Raw genomic sequence first — 14,977 nt, forward strand, 5'->3', positions numbered from 1 at the left:
GACAAGGAGAGGCTCAATATTTTACAGGAAACATTAAATAACAATCAAAACTCTGACTAAAGAAAACGTTTCTTCTCGCTGACTGCCCAGTTCTTTCTCCTGAAACACCCACCCCCGCCACACCTCGCACAGCGGGTGTGCACCTTAAATGTTTCCGCTTGTTATATTAAATACCCTTGGTTGTAACACATCCATTGTCACCTCTTGTTTACACACTTGGTCTTTTTAAAAGCGTCCCCATTCCTACAAGTTCATTAAATTCTGAAAGCTTCAGTTTTTCTCAGGAGGAGTCATAAATCATTGGAGAAAAGTAGCGCATTGAAATGTAATTCTCCTTTTGATGGCTTCCAGGTCTCTGTCTATTTTTCTTTGTCTATTAATTTTATCCTCCTGTTGCCTTTTCAAATAATTAATGAAGTGATTGCCTGTTCTGACACAGACAGTATGTATTCGTTGGGTTTGAAATACTGATATGAAACCCTACAAGCTCATTCTAGAGAGAACAGTCATAAAACATGCAGTTTCAATGCTGTGTATTTAACTATAGACTTCAACAAGGTAGAAAGTGTGAAATGAGGGAAGGTGAGGAAGGGTAACCTAAGTTCATTAAATGTCTTCTGACTGCCAAGCCCTGAGGCAGGTCTAGTTTCACCTAAAAAAAGATCTGTGAGGAGCACTGTTTACATTTAATCTTCTCAGAATTTACCATGGACCTGACCATAGTAGGCATTCAATAAATTCTTGGTCAGTAGAAATATATAGAAGTTTGTGAAATAAGGGACATTTAAACTGGTCTTAAAAGGTATGTGGAATAAATGAGCAAGCATTAATAGATTTTTAATATAATATAATATATAAATTTTCATAAATATTATGGATATAAAAATATCACATATTTTTGTTCCTAATAAATATTAATTATAAAAATAATTATTTTAAATCACTGCCTAGGAACTAGAGCTGACATTTTATTGACTTGTTAATAACCTGACTTTATTGCTGATTGAGAATACTAATAAAGCTAGTTAAATATCATGCAATGTATGTTAATTATGGAAATTATTGTAAATATAATTGGCATCTAGTTTCAAGAGGGCTTATCATTTCAATGGGAAGGGCTTGCCTTTGAAAAAATGACAATTTCTATCTCAATTCATAATCAATAAAATAGCATTATATTTTTGTAGAATCGCAGTGAAGCTGCATGATAATCAATTATGCTTTCTCTAATGAGCTGTTGGTTAGATAAGAAAGGATATTACCTCAAATTCCTATGGCTCAATTCCATGAAAATAATTAAAATAAAGATATAATTGTGTATGTAATACACACATACAGGGATTATATATATTCTATAATGAATATGTTAATATATATTAGCTGTATATATAGGATATATATGTGGAATATACACATATGGAATTTGTATATAAATGAAATATATATGTATATATGTGAACATATTTATGTTAAATGCATGTGTATGTGTACATACATAATCTTCAAATACATCTATTCTGGAACCCCAGGTTACAAATTTGCAAATGGATACTATTCTATTCTTAGCACAGCATTGATCTGAAATTTGAGCCTCCCTGATCTTTCCTACTAACATGGGACTGTTATCTGAGAAAACTCAGCTTAAAAACCTGACCTCAAACCCTAAGGAAATAGCTTTTCATTCAGTCCTTCCTTTCCTCATCATGCTTGTATGCTTTGAATATTAGAATGCTAATAATTTTTTAAATTACTTCTGTATTGCAGTTTGCTTAATATGATAGTGGGAAAAGTACAAAGAGGAATTGAAAAAGAACAACTTCTAGACTTAACAGTGCAAACCAGGTAAATCATAATAAATACCAACAAACTCACCAATAAAGGTCATTTGTAAAAAAAAAAAAAAAGAGAGAGAGAGAAACAAAGAAAAAGCAACCCCTAATGGTGAGTCTTTACTCACCAGTGATTAACATTTATATGGCTATAGTTACAGAATCACGTGTTGCCTGGAGCTCCCCAATTCTCTGACCTTTATTCTTCCTTTAATATGTAAGTACAGGTTAGCTAAGTTTCCATCCCAATTATTATAAAAAAGTCAGCACTGCGCCACACATCTATACACATACCTGGGATGTGCATTTCTTCCAACCACCTCTGGGTCTGATTTCACATTTCCTGTGATTTCTCAGTCTTCCGACATCTTTTGCACTCTCGGTTGATGTAAATACAGGCATCTTTTTTCTTTGGTTCTTCAAATTACTCATGATCACAAAGCTCTTGAATTTAGCACAGTTTTTCTAAAACCAGTTTGGGGGACTTCCCTGCTGGTTCAGTGGCTAAGACTCCCTGCTCCCAATGCAGGAGCCTCGGTTCGATTCCTGGTCAGGAAACTAGATCCCACATGCTGCAACTAAAGACCCCTTATGCCATAACTAACACCAGGGGCAGCCAAATAAGTAAATAAATTTTTTTTTAAAAAAGGCAGTTTGGGTTGTACAGTGTAGACAACTGACAAACTGATCCTTAGAATATTCTTAACAGTCCGAGTTATTCCCACTCTTGAAATTTCCCCAGGCGGTCATTTGTCAGTGGACACCCACGTCCTCACTGTCCGTGACCCTTGCTTAGATTCACAGTCCCCAGCCTTCGATGACTGAAACCTTCCCCACTATTTTCCTTCTTCTTAGTTTCTCCACATTTTATTATGTATGAAATTTAGTTCTCTCTCTACTCTTCTTGTTTGCAGAAAGCTCTGACTTTTTATACCAAAAGCAACCTGAAACGTGATTTTTCTGAGTAGCCATCTACCCTGGAGAAAAATTACATGCCTCTCTCTGTAGGCAACGTTGTATGCTTTCCTTCTTCCTGGCCTAAGAAATTGCAGGAGATTTTTTCCTTCTCCACTCTCTGTAAGGGAAAAAAAAAAAGTCCTCTATAGTCTACTTTTTAACTTATTTTGGTTCCTTTTGAAAAAATAGATACCTGGAAAATGTCACTGACATTTAAGAAGGATTTAAAGGTAGTAAATTGAGAATTTAGCATTATCATAAGTGGTGCTGAAGAAAATAAAAGTGAATTGTGATTAGATAACCAGGTATTGAAGTAAAGAATGAAAAATGAGAAAAGTAAAGTAGAAAACTGTTTTTTTTTTTTTTTTAAGAGGCAGGATTTGATGGCGAATTTTATATGTGAACTAGATTATGTTGTTCAGAAATGCTTGCTTTTGGTATCCTGATTTCATATGAGGTCAGAGCTAACTAACTTTTAAACTATTGAATGGGCAGGGAGTTTGTCAATTTCTATTACAAGCTTGGCTAAAATATTAGTAGTTCTGAAGAATATGCTGCCAGATCTTTCCTTCTAAAAGCTTGTCTGATACTTTTGAAATTCTGTGGTCAAAAACCAACTCCTGTGGAAAACAAGGAGGGCTACTGAAATGGGGAAAACAGAGGCCGTTTAGTCTGAGCTAGTCATAACAGTGGAGTCAGCCCCCATCGTTTGTACTGGGCAGAGGCTCAAAAGCAGAAGGGAGTGGGGAAGCTTAGAATAATAACAAATCTGGGAAGGTGTTAGTGTTTCTCTGATTGAGGATGTTGACACGGGACGCTGGAAGTAGACTGTCTTGATTGGAGGACATCTTTTGTGACTGGTGGAGAGAGTAGTTGACCCTTTCTGGTCAGGCTTGAATTTGCAATGGGGCCAGAAATCAGCGAAGCTGGAGGTCACTGGCCCAAGTGCTGACCCTCTGAGCCGCCTGCTAAAGTGACCGCGGGTTGGTGTTCTTTTGTCATATAGGGGCTGTCACTCCCCAGCTGTCACCAACCAGAACCTGCTGATGAGACAAAGCCGAGTTTATTGCTTGTCTGAACCGGGGCGAATGCTACCTCACAAAGCTTTGACAGTGCTCTGTTGTGGGGGAGTTAAAGAATCTGTTGAGAATTTTGTTAAAAAGTACAGCGAGGTGTGGTGTTGGTTCTCCGTGTGCAGGGTGACTGTAGGAGCTGGTAGCTTTAGTTCTCTCTCTTCAAACGGACCATCTCCTCTTTGCATCCCTTACATGCTCTCGTCCTATATTGAAGGTTGCATAATAGATGGAATAGTCCTGTTCATTTCATCCTCTGGTTTACACAAAGCATTTCTTCAGGGTTGTACCCTATGTTCCCTTGTGAAAGAAAGTGAAGGGGAAGTCACTCGGCTGTGTCCAACTCTTTGCAACCCCATGGACTATAGCCCCCCAGGCTCCTCCATCCATGGGATTCTCCAGGCAAGAATGCTGGAGTGGGTTGCCATTTCCTTCTCTAGGGGATCTTCCCGATCCAGGGATCGATCTCAGGTCTCCCGCATTATAGGCAGACACTTTACCACCTGAGCCACCAGGGAATCGCTGTAGAGAGATATTCTCTGCAAATGCTATTTAATCCATTCAGAAGTCTCCGGTATGGATCTGAGTATCCTTGGATCATTTGGCACTTCATCTTGTTTGGTCCTGCTGATGATACAAAGGACACTTCCTCTGAACAAAATCTGTTAGTGAAGTTTGTGTGTCTGACGCATGGTAACATAAACTATACGTCTGCTGGTCCCAGGAGACTCAGAGCTGATGGGGAGGTGAGGAGGGGAAGCACTGTGAGTAGCTGCAAATAGGCGTCGTCCTCAGGAAGGGGACAGTGGGGAGCTCCGGAGTGTCTATAAAGTAGATTTTTTTGTGTTCGGTTGTATCTGCATGACAGACAGGCCTTTTTTTTTTTTTTTTTGTATGTGTCTTTCAAGTAACTTGAAGCTATATTATCCTCAAAACCACATTGTAGCATCTACTACTGGCTAAAAGGAGGTTGCCTGCAGAGGTAGCAATTATTCAAGGCATGGAAATTTCCCTAATAATAAACTCAGATCAGAGAGTTCAAAGCCAAAAGAGTCCCAAGCAACCCGAGTATTATCTTAGTGAACAATGCTTTTAATCCCACACATATATCCCAGGATACATATTTCCTGGGGCTGTGACATTTTATCCTGTTCACTGCAGTCATCTTCCCATTCCCTTGAAAAGGCCCCAGGCTCCTTATGTTAATTATTCCATCCAGTTTCCAGAGCTCTGCATGTAAAAATGTGGCATACTGAGTCAAAAAAATGGTCCAGGAGACATTCGTCTCTTGCATTTATTTGGCTGAGAGGTATACCACTCAAAAAATTAGTAAAAATTAAACCTGCTCCAAGCTTACTTGGTTCTTTGTAAATCGGAAGTAATTAGTAGTTTCTCTTGCTTAAAAAAAAAAAAAATTAGTCAATAAAATCAGGTAATGAACTTTTGATAGGGGTACCCACTTACTACTGCACAACTGAATGAATATGTAATGATTGATCAGCTCCTTATTTTACTTTGATCTTTTTCTTAAAGAGACTTAGAAACCTTGGCATTGTTACTTTTATGGAGTAGATGTACATGTGGTGAGAGGCCTAAATAGGCAACAGTTGAATTGGTCATGTAAACAATTGGAAAACTGTGGATTGATGTGCTGTAAGGTAAGAATTAAGAGAGCACAGGTATTTCTTACTTTGTGGGGGAATGTTGCTTTGTCTTTAAGTTGTGTTTGACTCTGCAACCCCATGGACTGTAGCACGTCAGGTTTCCCTATCCTTCACTGTCTCCTGGAGTTTGCTCAAACTCATGTCCACTGAGTCAGTGATACATCCAACCATCTTATCCTCTGTCATCCCTTTCTCCTCCCGCCTTCAATCTTTACCAGCATCAGGGTCTTTTCAAATAAGTCAGTTCTTTGCATCAGGTGGCCAGAGTATTGGAGCTTCAGCTTCAGCATCAGTCCTTCCAATATATACTCAGGGATGATCTCCTTTAGGATGGACTAGTCTGATCTTGCAGTCCAAGGGTCTCTCAAGAGTCTTCTCCAACACCACAGTTCAAAAGCATCAATTCTTCAGCACTCAGCTTTCTTTATAGTCCAACTCTCACATCCATACATGACTACTGGAAAAACCATAGCATTGACTAGATGGACCTTTGTTGGCAAAGGTGGGAGTGTGAGACCATAAAGTGACTGTGCAAGCTGAAACTATGCAAAATAATTTTGATAATCATTGTGGGACATTATGAATGTCAAAAACTCTCTTAAAGTATAAACATATAAGTAAATTTAAAAAATTGTAAAACTAATATTTACTTAGCATACTATAATTTAAACCATAATGTTATATAAAAATAATAAGATTAGAACCATTGAGAATTATTTTATTTTTTAAAATAACATTAATTTTAGTTTGAATAGTACTTGTCTGCATCTTCTTATCATATATTTTATGATACTGAGTGAACATATTTTCTTTGCCCTGGTAAATCATCATATTCCTTCCTAAGAGTGGATTTTATCCATTGCACTTGCCATACCAAAAAATACATCTAAAAGTCTCCTTAATGAAAGTTAGAGTATCCTGTAAGCCTGACATGGCTCCACTTGCCTGCACAAAGTAAAGCCAATCTATTGACACTAGGTTGTGAAGGAAAGTGCAGTGTTTATTGTAGGTACCAGAGAAGGAATGAGGCCAGCTGATGCTCAAAAAACTCAAACTCCCAGCTGAGTTACAGGGAAGCGTTTTAAAAGGCAAGTTGAGGGAAGGGACTCACGGGGAGTGTGGACAGCTCGTGCACAATCCTCTGCTTGGTTGCTGAAGGGCAGGTTGGTATCGCAGGGGGAGCATTATCAGTCCTCAGACTTCAGTAGGTTTAAGAGGCTTGCGTCCATGGTCATCATGTTGTTTACTTCCTCTGTTTGGAGGGGGTTTTAGCATCTGTAAAACAACTCTGGACACGTGCATCAGATATCGTTATCTGGATACTTCACAGAGGAGCTAAAGATCCTGTGACTGACATATGGCTGATTTACTGTTTATAAAGTGTGACCAGTTCTCCTGGCCCAGATGCTATTTTCTCACGACATGTTCACATCCTTTCCGTCATTAATTCTTGAGCCAGGTTTCCATGACTCAGGGGAGGCCTGGGAAACTCTGACTTTTCTCCCAATAAGAAGCAGTCAGAAGATGTGGTGGGAGGCAGGGTCTGTCCCAGGAAAGCCCTAGAGTGTCTTCTTTGGCTATATAAGATCAGTGGAAAGGCATTTAAAAGTATATGCAGGCAGAAAAAATACGATATATAGCTTTGCATTCTTATAAAAATATCTATGCAGAATTTTAGAAAATGACGTGGTGTTAGGGAGGGGCAGTGGCATCTAGAGGGGGTTTAATTATAAATCAAATAATGGACATTATCATTTACATGACTAGTGGAACACGTAAAGCTTAAACAGTGGAGTGTATGGACCTACAAGGCATTAAGCAGGGAACTCAGTGGTTTTGTGTAGCAGAATAATTGTAGGCTCTTGAGGAGCCCCAGGGAATTAATATGCATGGACTGATATTTACATGAATGGAGTGGATTTAAGAGTTCTGAAAGAAGGGTATTCTGTCCAGTTTCTCCTGGGGAGTGTCAGGGATGATGGAGAGCCATGGTCTCAGTTTCTTGACCCTACTTTGGTGACCAGGTCGAACCCTTAGGGAAAAAAAACAGGAGGGTTGTAAATAAAGGTAGGATGTAAATTCATTTTTTTCCCCCAAGGGACTAACACAGGGATCAGTGGTTCAGTACACTGGTAGCAGTGTGTGGTCAGAGTCTGGGCTTGCAGTGTTCTTACCATCCCTGTGCAAAATAAATTCTGGCTCTGGCACAAGAAGTGAAGTCAACCTGTTTGGATGCTTAGGTATGAACAGCTTTTGGAAAACGAGACAGTACCAGAGGGAGGGGTGTTGTTCTGTAAAGAGCACTGGCAGGAGATATGTTGCTGAAGGGAGCCCTCCAGATTCCCCTGAGGCGATGGGCACCCACAAGGGTGCTGGAGCAGAGAAACAGGAAAGGCCAGTGAAGGAGTTATCCTGGACAGCGGAGACACTCTCCTCCCGGACAGCGGAGGCACTCCCAGAAATGACTTGGAAGACTTTGAGAGGGAGCATCTTAAGTCCTACAGTTTTGTAGATGGGAGTCTATGAACCAGCAACACTGAATTTTAATGCTAATATGATTTTGTTTTTACCAACATTTTGAAGTTAGGGAGCATTCAGGATCTATTTCTGCTTATAATGATAAATAAAATTATTCTCTTTGTGTGGCTGTCTCTTCCACTAAACTGTAATCTGACTGATGGTCAATAAGGTGACATATTGATGTTTATGTCTTGTAATAACACAGCACCTGGCACATATTAGGAATATAATAAATAAGTGTTAGTTAGCTCAATGAATGAATAAATGAAAGGGACAATATGTAGTTGTTATTCAAATTACCTTATTTAAGTTGGGTAAAATGTGCTATTATTTACTGTGTTTAAAAATAGACTGAGTTAAAGCTTAGTAATGAAGAGCCACGTTATAAACAATACAGAAACCATTTTCAGATAACATTTAATGGCTTTACAAATGTGTTTTAATGAACTTTAAGATACAGCTTCCCCTATAATTGCTAACAACTGTGTTGTTGTAGGTTTAAGATCATGCGTGCTTATCAGAAGTCTTATTGACTTATACTTGTTCTGTTTATTGATTACTTAATTAGTTTTCCAAGATAGCTAATCAGGGGGAGATGTAGGTATTTAGGAGTCTTTCATTAAACCATGCTAAGAAATTTAAAACAGAAATGTGTGACCTGAAGCTAAAGCTTAGTAACTGCAAAAATTCCATGGATTTAACATAATAATCATGAGTAATATTGTTACAATTGAATATTTTCATTTTCTTCTGCAGAATAATGATATTTTCTTTTTGGTCCTTTGGATAGAGAAAGATATCCTATGTACACATCTGTGATTGTATGGATAGTTCAGTTTCCATCTGAAACATAGATTAGCAGAAGTATATGCACATTTCTATGGCCTATATTTGAAACAAATTTTTTTCTTTTTATTAGAAATTTATTGATAAAACATAAAATTCACCATGTCTTTTCCATGTTTTAAAGTGATATTTTAAAGTCTGTATCAATTTTGCATTTCTGGTCACCTGTTAATGTGATATTATTGAAATATTTTACCTAAAAATCCTTTAACTTCAGTTACTTCTTTTGAAAATACTTTTTGTAAACAGTTCAAAACCACTAGAACTTTTGAATCATATCCTTTGTTTTATGTGAAATGAAGTCCCACAAATAGTTATGCTCTTTTATCAAGGAATGATTTCTAATTTTTTACTTTTTTCACAGTCACACAAGTTTTTAAAGAAAAGTTATAGAATTATTTTGCTTCTTCAACATAATTGTACATTCTAATAGAAGGATGGCTGTTTTATGTTTTGTAATATTATAGTTTATAGCAATGGATCAGAATAAATGAGGTTGTGCAGCAATGAAAGCAGAATGTTAATGTTGTATATGTACTTTTAGATAAGCACATTGATTCCAGAGAATTCTAGATGCCGACTTGACTTATGGTAAACGCAAACAGTTTCTGATCTTGGAAATTTTATGTGCTAATGATAAAAGCTTTTGTTGTCAAGTTACATTGTTTCCTTTTTAAAAGTATTTTTCCTATGACTTTTGGGAAACATAAGTTACAGAGCTGATTTGTGAAAACTGCTTGAACCTACAGAGTGAGATGGAGGTGATAAAACTAGAAGAGAGCTTTAGCTTTTCTCTTTTAAGTTTAATGTTTAAGAGATACATGAACTATTGGGTAAAAAAAAATGCCACTCGTTTATTCATCCTTTCATCCAAGCATATAACCAGTATTTATTAAACATAATATTTGCTCAGGTGAAAACTGAATCAAGAGAGCTTTTTGTTTCAGGGTAAATTGTTTTCATTTAAAAATTCTTACCATGGAGTACTAAAAGACTTGTATGTACCTCTAGCTGTCACTGATTCCTTCCTTTAATAATTCATCAAGTCATTCAGCTGATATTTATGCAGCAACAGATGCTCATTTACATAAAATAAAAAACAATATGTTCAGGAATTGAGGGAGATGAAAAGCACACAGTTATTTAGAAAGTATGAATAAGCTTTAATTTAGTGGGATATATATGAGGCAATTAGAAAAAAACCTACATAGTTTTTATTGTGTGAAATGTGAAGAAAGGGAACAGAAATTGCATGACAAGGAAACAAATAAAAAGAAGGTGTGTTTCCGATTCCTTGAATGGTAGTTGTTTGTTTTCTATTATTTATAGATGCTTTAGAAGGAGTAAAATTGGATTCATAATGTGTCATTTGTCATATTTGCTGACTAAAAAGCTTATATTTCACCTTCTAATCCTATTCTTACTGTTCCTCCATTAATGGTAAGGAACCCACACTGGCTGGTAATTGAGTGTAACAGTGACTGTTTATCCCAGGAGGTGACATAGCCTCCTTTACTGAATAGTCAACACCAGTGGGATGATTTCGACTGAGAAGCTGAATGTAAAGTAAAATATTCCTGTGAAATAAATGAAGGCATTCTACAATCCTTAGGGGAAGAAAACAGGAGAAGAGCAGGTAGCTCCAGGATCTTAAGGCAAAGAGATTTCAAAAAACTAGTAACCCTTTTCAGTGGCAAAAATTATTCCAACAATTTTCAGAATAAATCTTAGATGTCTATGACTATGCCCAAAGAAGATTTCTTAAGCAAATACTTTGGCTGTGGTGAGTTTTTAGGACATTTTATAAATGATACATATAAAGAAAAATATGGTTTTCAAACCTAGATTTTGGGTGGGTCTACTAGGTAGGTTGATGCTGGAATCCCGTCTACCAGGCTACGTGTTTTCAGATGATCATCTCCCAACAAGCTTTGGTCAAGCTTTAGTGTTGTAGGGATTCAGTGGAGCTCCTCCGTCACTCCTCCTCAGGGCCAGTTTACCCTTCCCCAGCGGCTGGAGTACCAGGGGCACCTCCCTTCAACTTTAGGAAATTGCCCGTCCAAGGTTAAACCTCCTCTTAGGGCACAGTCCATGGCCATTGACTAGTTGAGGCAAGACTGGCCCCTTGCCTCAGTTCAGCTGAAGGAACCACCCCTGTTTGATAGTGAAGAGCACTGGACGTGGACACTCAGCACAAAGACTTTGAGGATGAAGAACCGTGGACCAAAATGAAGGACAAAGACTTCCCATAGTAGGAGGCTTGTTCTACCAAAGCGGAACACTCATCCCCAGGGGAGGAAGTTCAGTGACCCGAGTTCTATATGCTGGCTCTAAGATCACAATCCAGGAAACTGGGGAGAGACGCCGTAAGTTACCCTGGGGGAACATTTTCCATTCTTAATGTGTACGTCGTGGGGCATGGAATTAACAGTTCGAAAGCCTTTGAGATCCTTCCATCTTAGGTGGCTGTGGGAAAAGTGACATCTTCTATTACAGTATCTGCATGAGCAAAGCCAACTTACCTCCGTCCTTCAGAAGCTGCAACGCAAGCTTCAGGCAAACAGTTAATGGGACGCGTGCTGGCAGCTGCCATGATGATTTGCATTCATTATAGAGGAAAGTGTCTTTCTGTGAATTAGGAATAACACAGAACCTGCCTTTTGAGAATTCTTCTGTGCATTTGTTTGAAGGGTAGACTTGCCTTTTTTCCTTCCTTTTTGATTTAGCCTCTTATGGGTATACTTCACCCTGGCCTATAATGTGATTAATCAATTTCTAAACACCCCTGGACAGTGGTCTTTGCTTTAAAACCTAGGAAAATACAAACAGTGGGTCTTTGATCAGAAAAATAAAAATAAATTAGAAAATCTACCTTTCCTTCTAAATCCTAGTTTATATATTTTCACTCTTCAGAGCCAGATTTTTTAAAATACAAGCCATATATTGTTTAAGTAATTTTTATTGATTAAGGTAATATTAATTAAAAATGATATGACATTAAGAGCATACATTTCCTCTTTCTCCTTCTGAAAATTGTTTAAGGCCAGAAGGAGAAGAGAAAACAAACTTCTAATTATGTTTTTGGAGACAGTAAATTAGAAAGGCTGCCAAACCCGTGGAGAGGGAAAAGAGAATTAGGAAGAGAGGAGTGGGCACACTCCAGTGCGCCTCTCAGAAAGCCAGTCAGATCCACTCTTCTGAGGGCACACTCTGAGACACAAGACCAGGTCCTTTCTTTGAAGAACTTAGAGTGGGGTGCTTCGTCCGAATCAGGAACTTCCTGGAATGTAGATGGTTTCCCACGGAGGGTGAAGATAAATGAAGACTATGCACCTCAACTGTATTTTTAGGACAAGTCTGTCTCCATAGCAGGGAAATTAGGGAAGTCCTGGAGTTGCCAGTTTCTATTCAGTTCAGTTCAGGCGCTCAGTCATGTCCGACTCTTTGCGACCCCATGAATTGCAGCATGCCAGGCCTCTCTGTCCATCACCAACTCCCGGAGTCTACCCAAACCCATGTCCATCGAGTCGGTGATGCCATCCAACCATCTCATCCTCTGTCGTCCCCTTCTCCTCCCGCCCCCAATCCTTCCCAGCATCAGGGTCTTTTCCAGTGAGTCAACCCTTCGCATGAGGTGGCCAAAGTATTGGAGTTTCAGCTTCAACATCAGTCCTTCCAATGAACACCCAGGATTGATCTCTTTTAGGATGGACTGATTGGATCTCCTTGCAGTCCAAGAAACTCTCAAGAGTCTTCTCCAACACCACAGTTCAAAAGCATCAATTCTGCGGCGCTCAGCTTTCTTCACCGTCCAACTCTCACATCCATACATGACGACTGGAAAAACCATAGCCTTGACTAGACGGACTTTAGTTGGCAAAGTAATGTCTCTGCTTTTAAATATGCTCTCTAGGTTGGCCATAACCTTCCTTCCAAGGAGTAAGCGTCTTTTAATTTCATGGCTGCAGTCACCATCAGCAGTGATTCTGGAGCCCAAAAAAATAAAGTCTGACACTGTTTCCACTGTTTCCCCATCCATTTCCCATGAAGTGATGGGACCAGATGCCATGATCTTAGTTTTCTGAACGTTGAGCTTTAAGCCAACTTTTTCACTCTCCTCTTTCACCTTCATCAAGGGGCTCTTTAGTTCTTCTTCACTTTCTGCCATAAGGGTGGTGTCATCCGCATATCTGAGGTTATTGATATTTCTCCCAGCAATCTTGATTCCAGCTTGTGTTTCTTCCAGCCCAGTGTTTCTCATGATGTACTCTGCATATAAGTTAAATAAGCAGGGTGACAATATACAGCCTTGACGTACTCCTACGGTTTATTGAACCTCAACCCCAAACTCTATTTAAGAGAAAGAAAATCCCATTCAAATTGGGACTTAATTCTAATTCCTCCTAAATACAAACAACATATAAATAGATAAGCAAGGAAAAACTCAGAGACTTAAAGAATGAATAATTGAATAGGAAGCAGCAAAATGTCTGTAGAAAGCTTCTGTTAAAAGAAAGAAAACACACAGAAGTCAGAAAACCAAAAAGTACGTACTAAAAATTTGTAGTCATAGGAGAGAAAAATTTTGCTGAAAATTTAAAAATCTTATCCATTTATGACCAATTACCGGACAGAGAGAAACAAGAGCTCATGGGACATATGTAAAGACAAGAAGCTTGTTATTATTACATGTGAAGTCTTTGAAAAATCTGAAACAGTCTTCGCTCGATCCCAGGTTTTTACATGGCTTTGATTTGAAGGATCCTGGCACTTTCTAGGTCTCTTCCTCAGGTGGTCAGCAGAAGGTTTCAGATAATGGTCAGATGATCCTTAAAGGTGTGCTGAGTGCAGATGTCCAGCCATGCCACCAGAATGAGGAGGGACGCAGTGTGCTTCTCAGAGTTTGTGCGTGCCTGGCAGTGAAGCTGCAACAACCTCCACCCAAAACCAACAGTAAGAGACTGAAGAGGGATCACTTTGTGGATTTTAATACTCCATCCCAATTTTAGAGACGTTAAATGGGGGAAAATGCACATATTAAAAGGACAGAATATATTACAATGAACGGTCAGAACCAAGTAAATATTTGTGACATAAATAAATAAATAAATAAATAAATAAATATGGGTTAACTATACCTATTAAAATGAAACTAATACCATATTCAATCACAAATCAAAGCTCAATTTTGTCCTTTAAACAATAGATACTTTCCTAATATGTTGATTCTTAATGATTGATTAAGGGAATTCTAGAAAAATATCTAATCCACTTCATTGACCATGCTAAAGCTGTTGACTATGTGAATCTAAACAAATTGTAGAAAGTTCTTAAAGAGATGGGGATACTAGATCACCTGATACTAGATCACTAGATGGGGATACTAGATCATACTAGATCACCTTACCTGCCTCTTGAGAAACTGTATGCACCTCAAGAAGCAACATTTAGAACCAGACATGAAACTACGGACTGGTTCAAAATTGGGAAAGGAGTACCTCAAGGCTGTATATTGTCATCTGCTTCTTTAACTTATATGCAGAGTACATCATGAGAAATGCTGGGCTGGATGAAACACAAGCTGGAATCAAGATGACAGGGAGAAATATCAATAACCTCAGATATTCAGCTGAAAAACCACTCTAATGGCAGAAAGCCAAGAGGAGCTAAAGAGCCTCTTAATGAGGGTGAAAGAAGAGAGTGAAAAAGATGGCTTAAAACTCAACACCTGAAAAACGAAGATCATGGCATACAGTCCCATCACTTTATGGAAAATAGATGGGGAAACAATGGAAACAGTGACAGACTTTCTTTTCTTGGGCTCCAAAATCACAGTGGACTGTGACTGCAGCCATGAAATTAAAAGGCGCTTATATTTCAGTTGGTAAAGAATCCACCTGCAATACAGGAGACCCTGGTTTGATTCCTGGGTCGGGAAGATCCACTGGAGAAGGGATAGACTACCCACTCTAGTATTCTTGGGCTTCCCTTAAGGCTCAGCTGATAAAGAATCTGCCTGCAATGCGGGAGTCCTGGGTTCGATCCATGGTTTGATTCCTGGGTTGGAAGATCCCCTAGAAAAGGGAAA

Source organism: Giraffa tippelskirchi, chromosome 6 (assembly GCF_054371585.1).
Source record: "Giraffa tippelskirchi isolate mGirTip1 chromosome 6, T2T-mGirTip1v1.2.pri, whole genome shotgun sequence".
NCBI classification, from domain to species: Eukaryota; Metazoa; Chordata; class Mammalia; order Artiodactyla; family Giraffidae; genus Giraffa; species Giraffa tippelskirchi.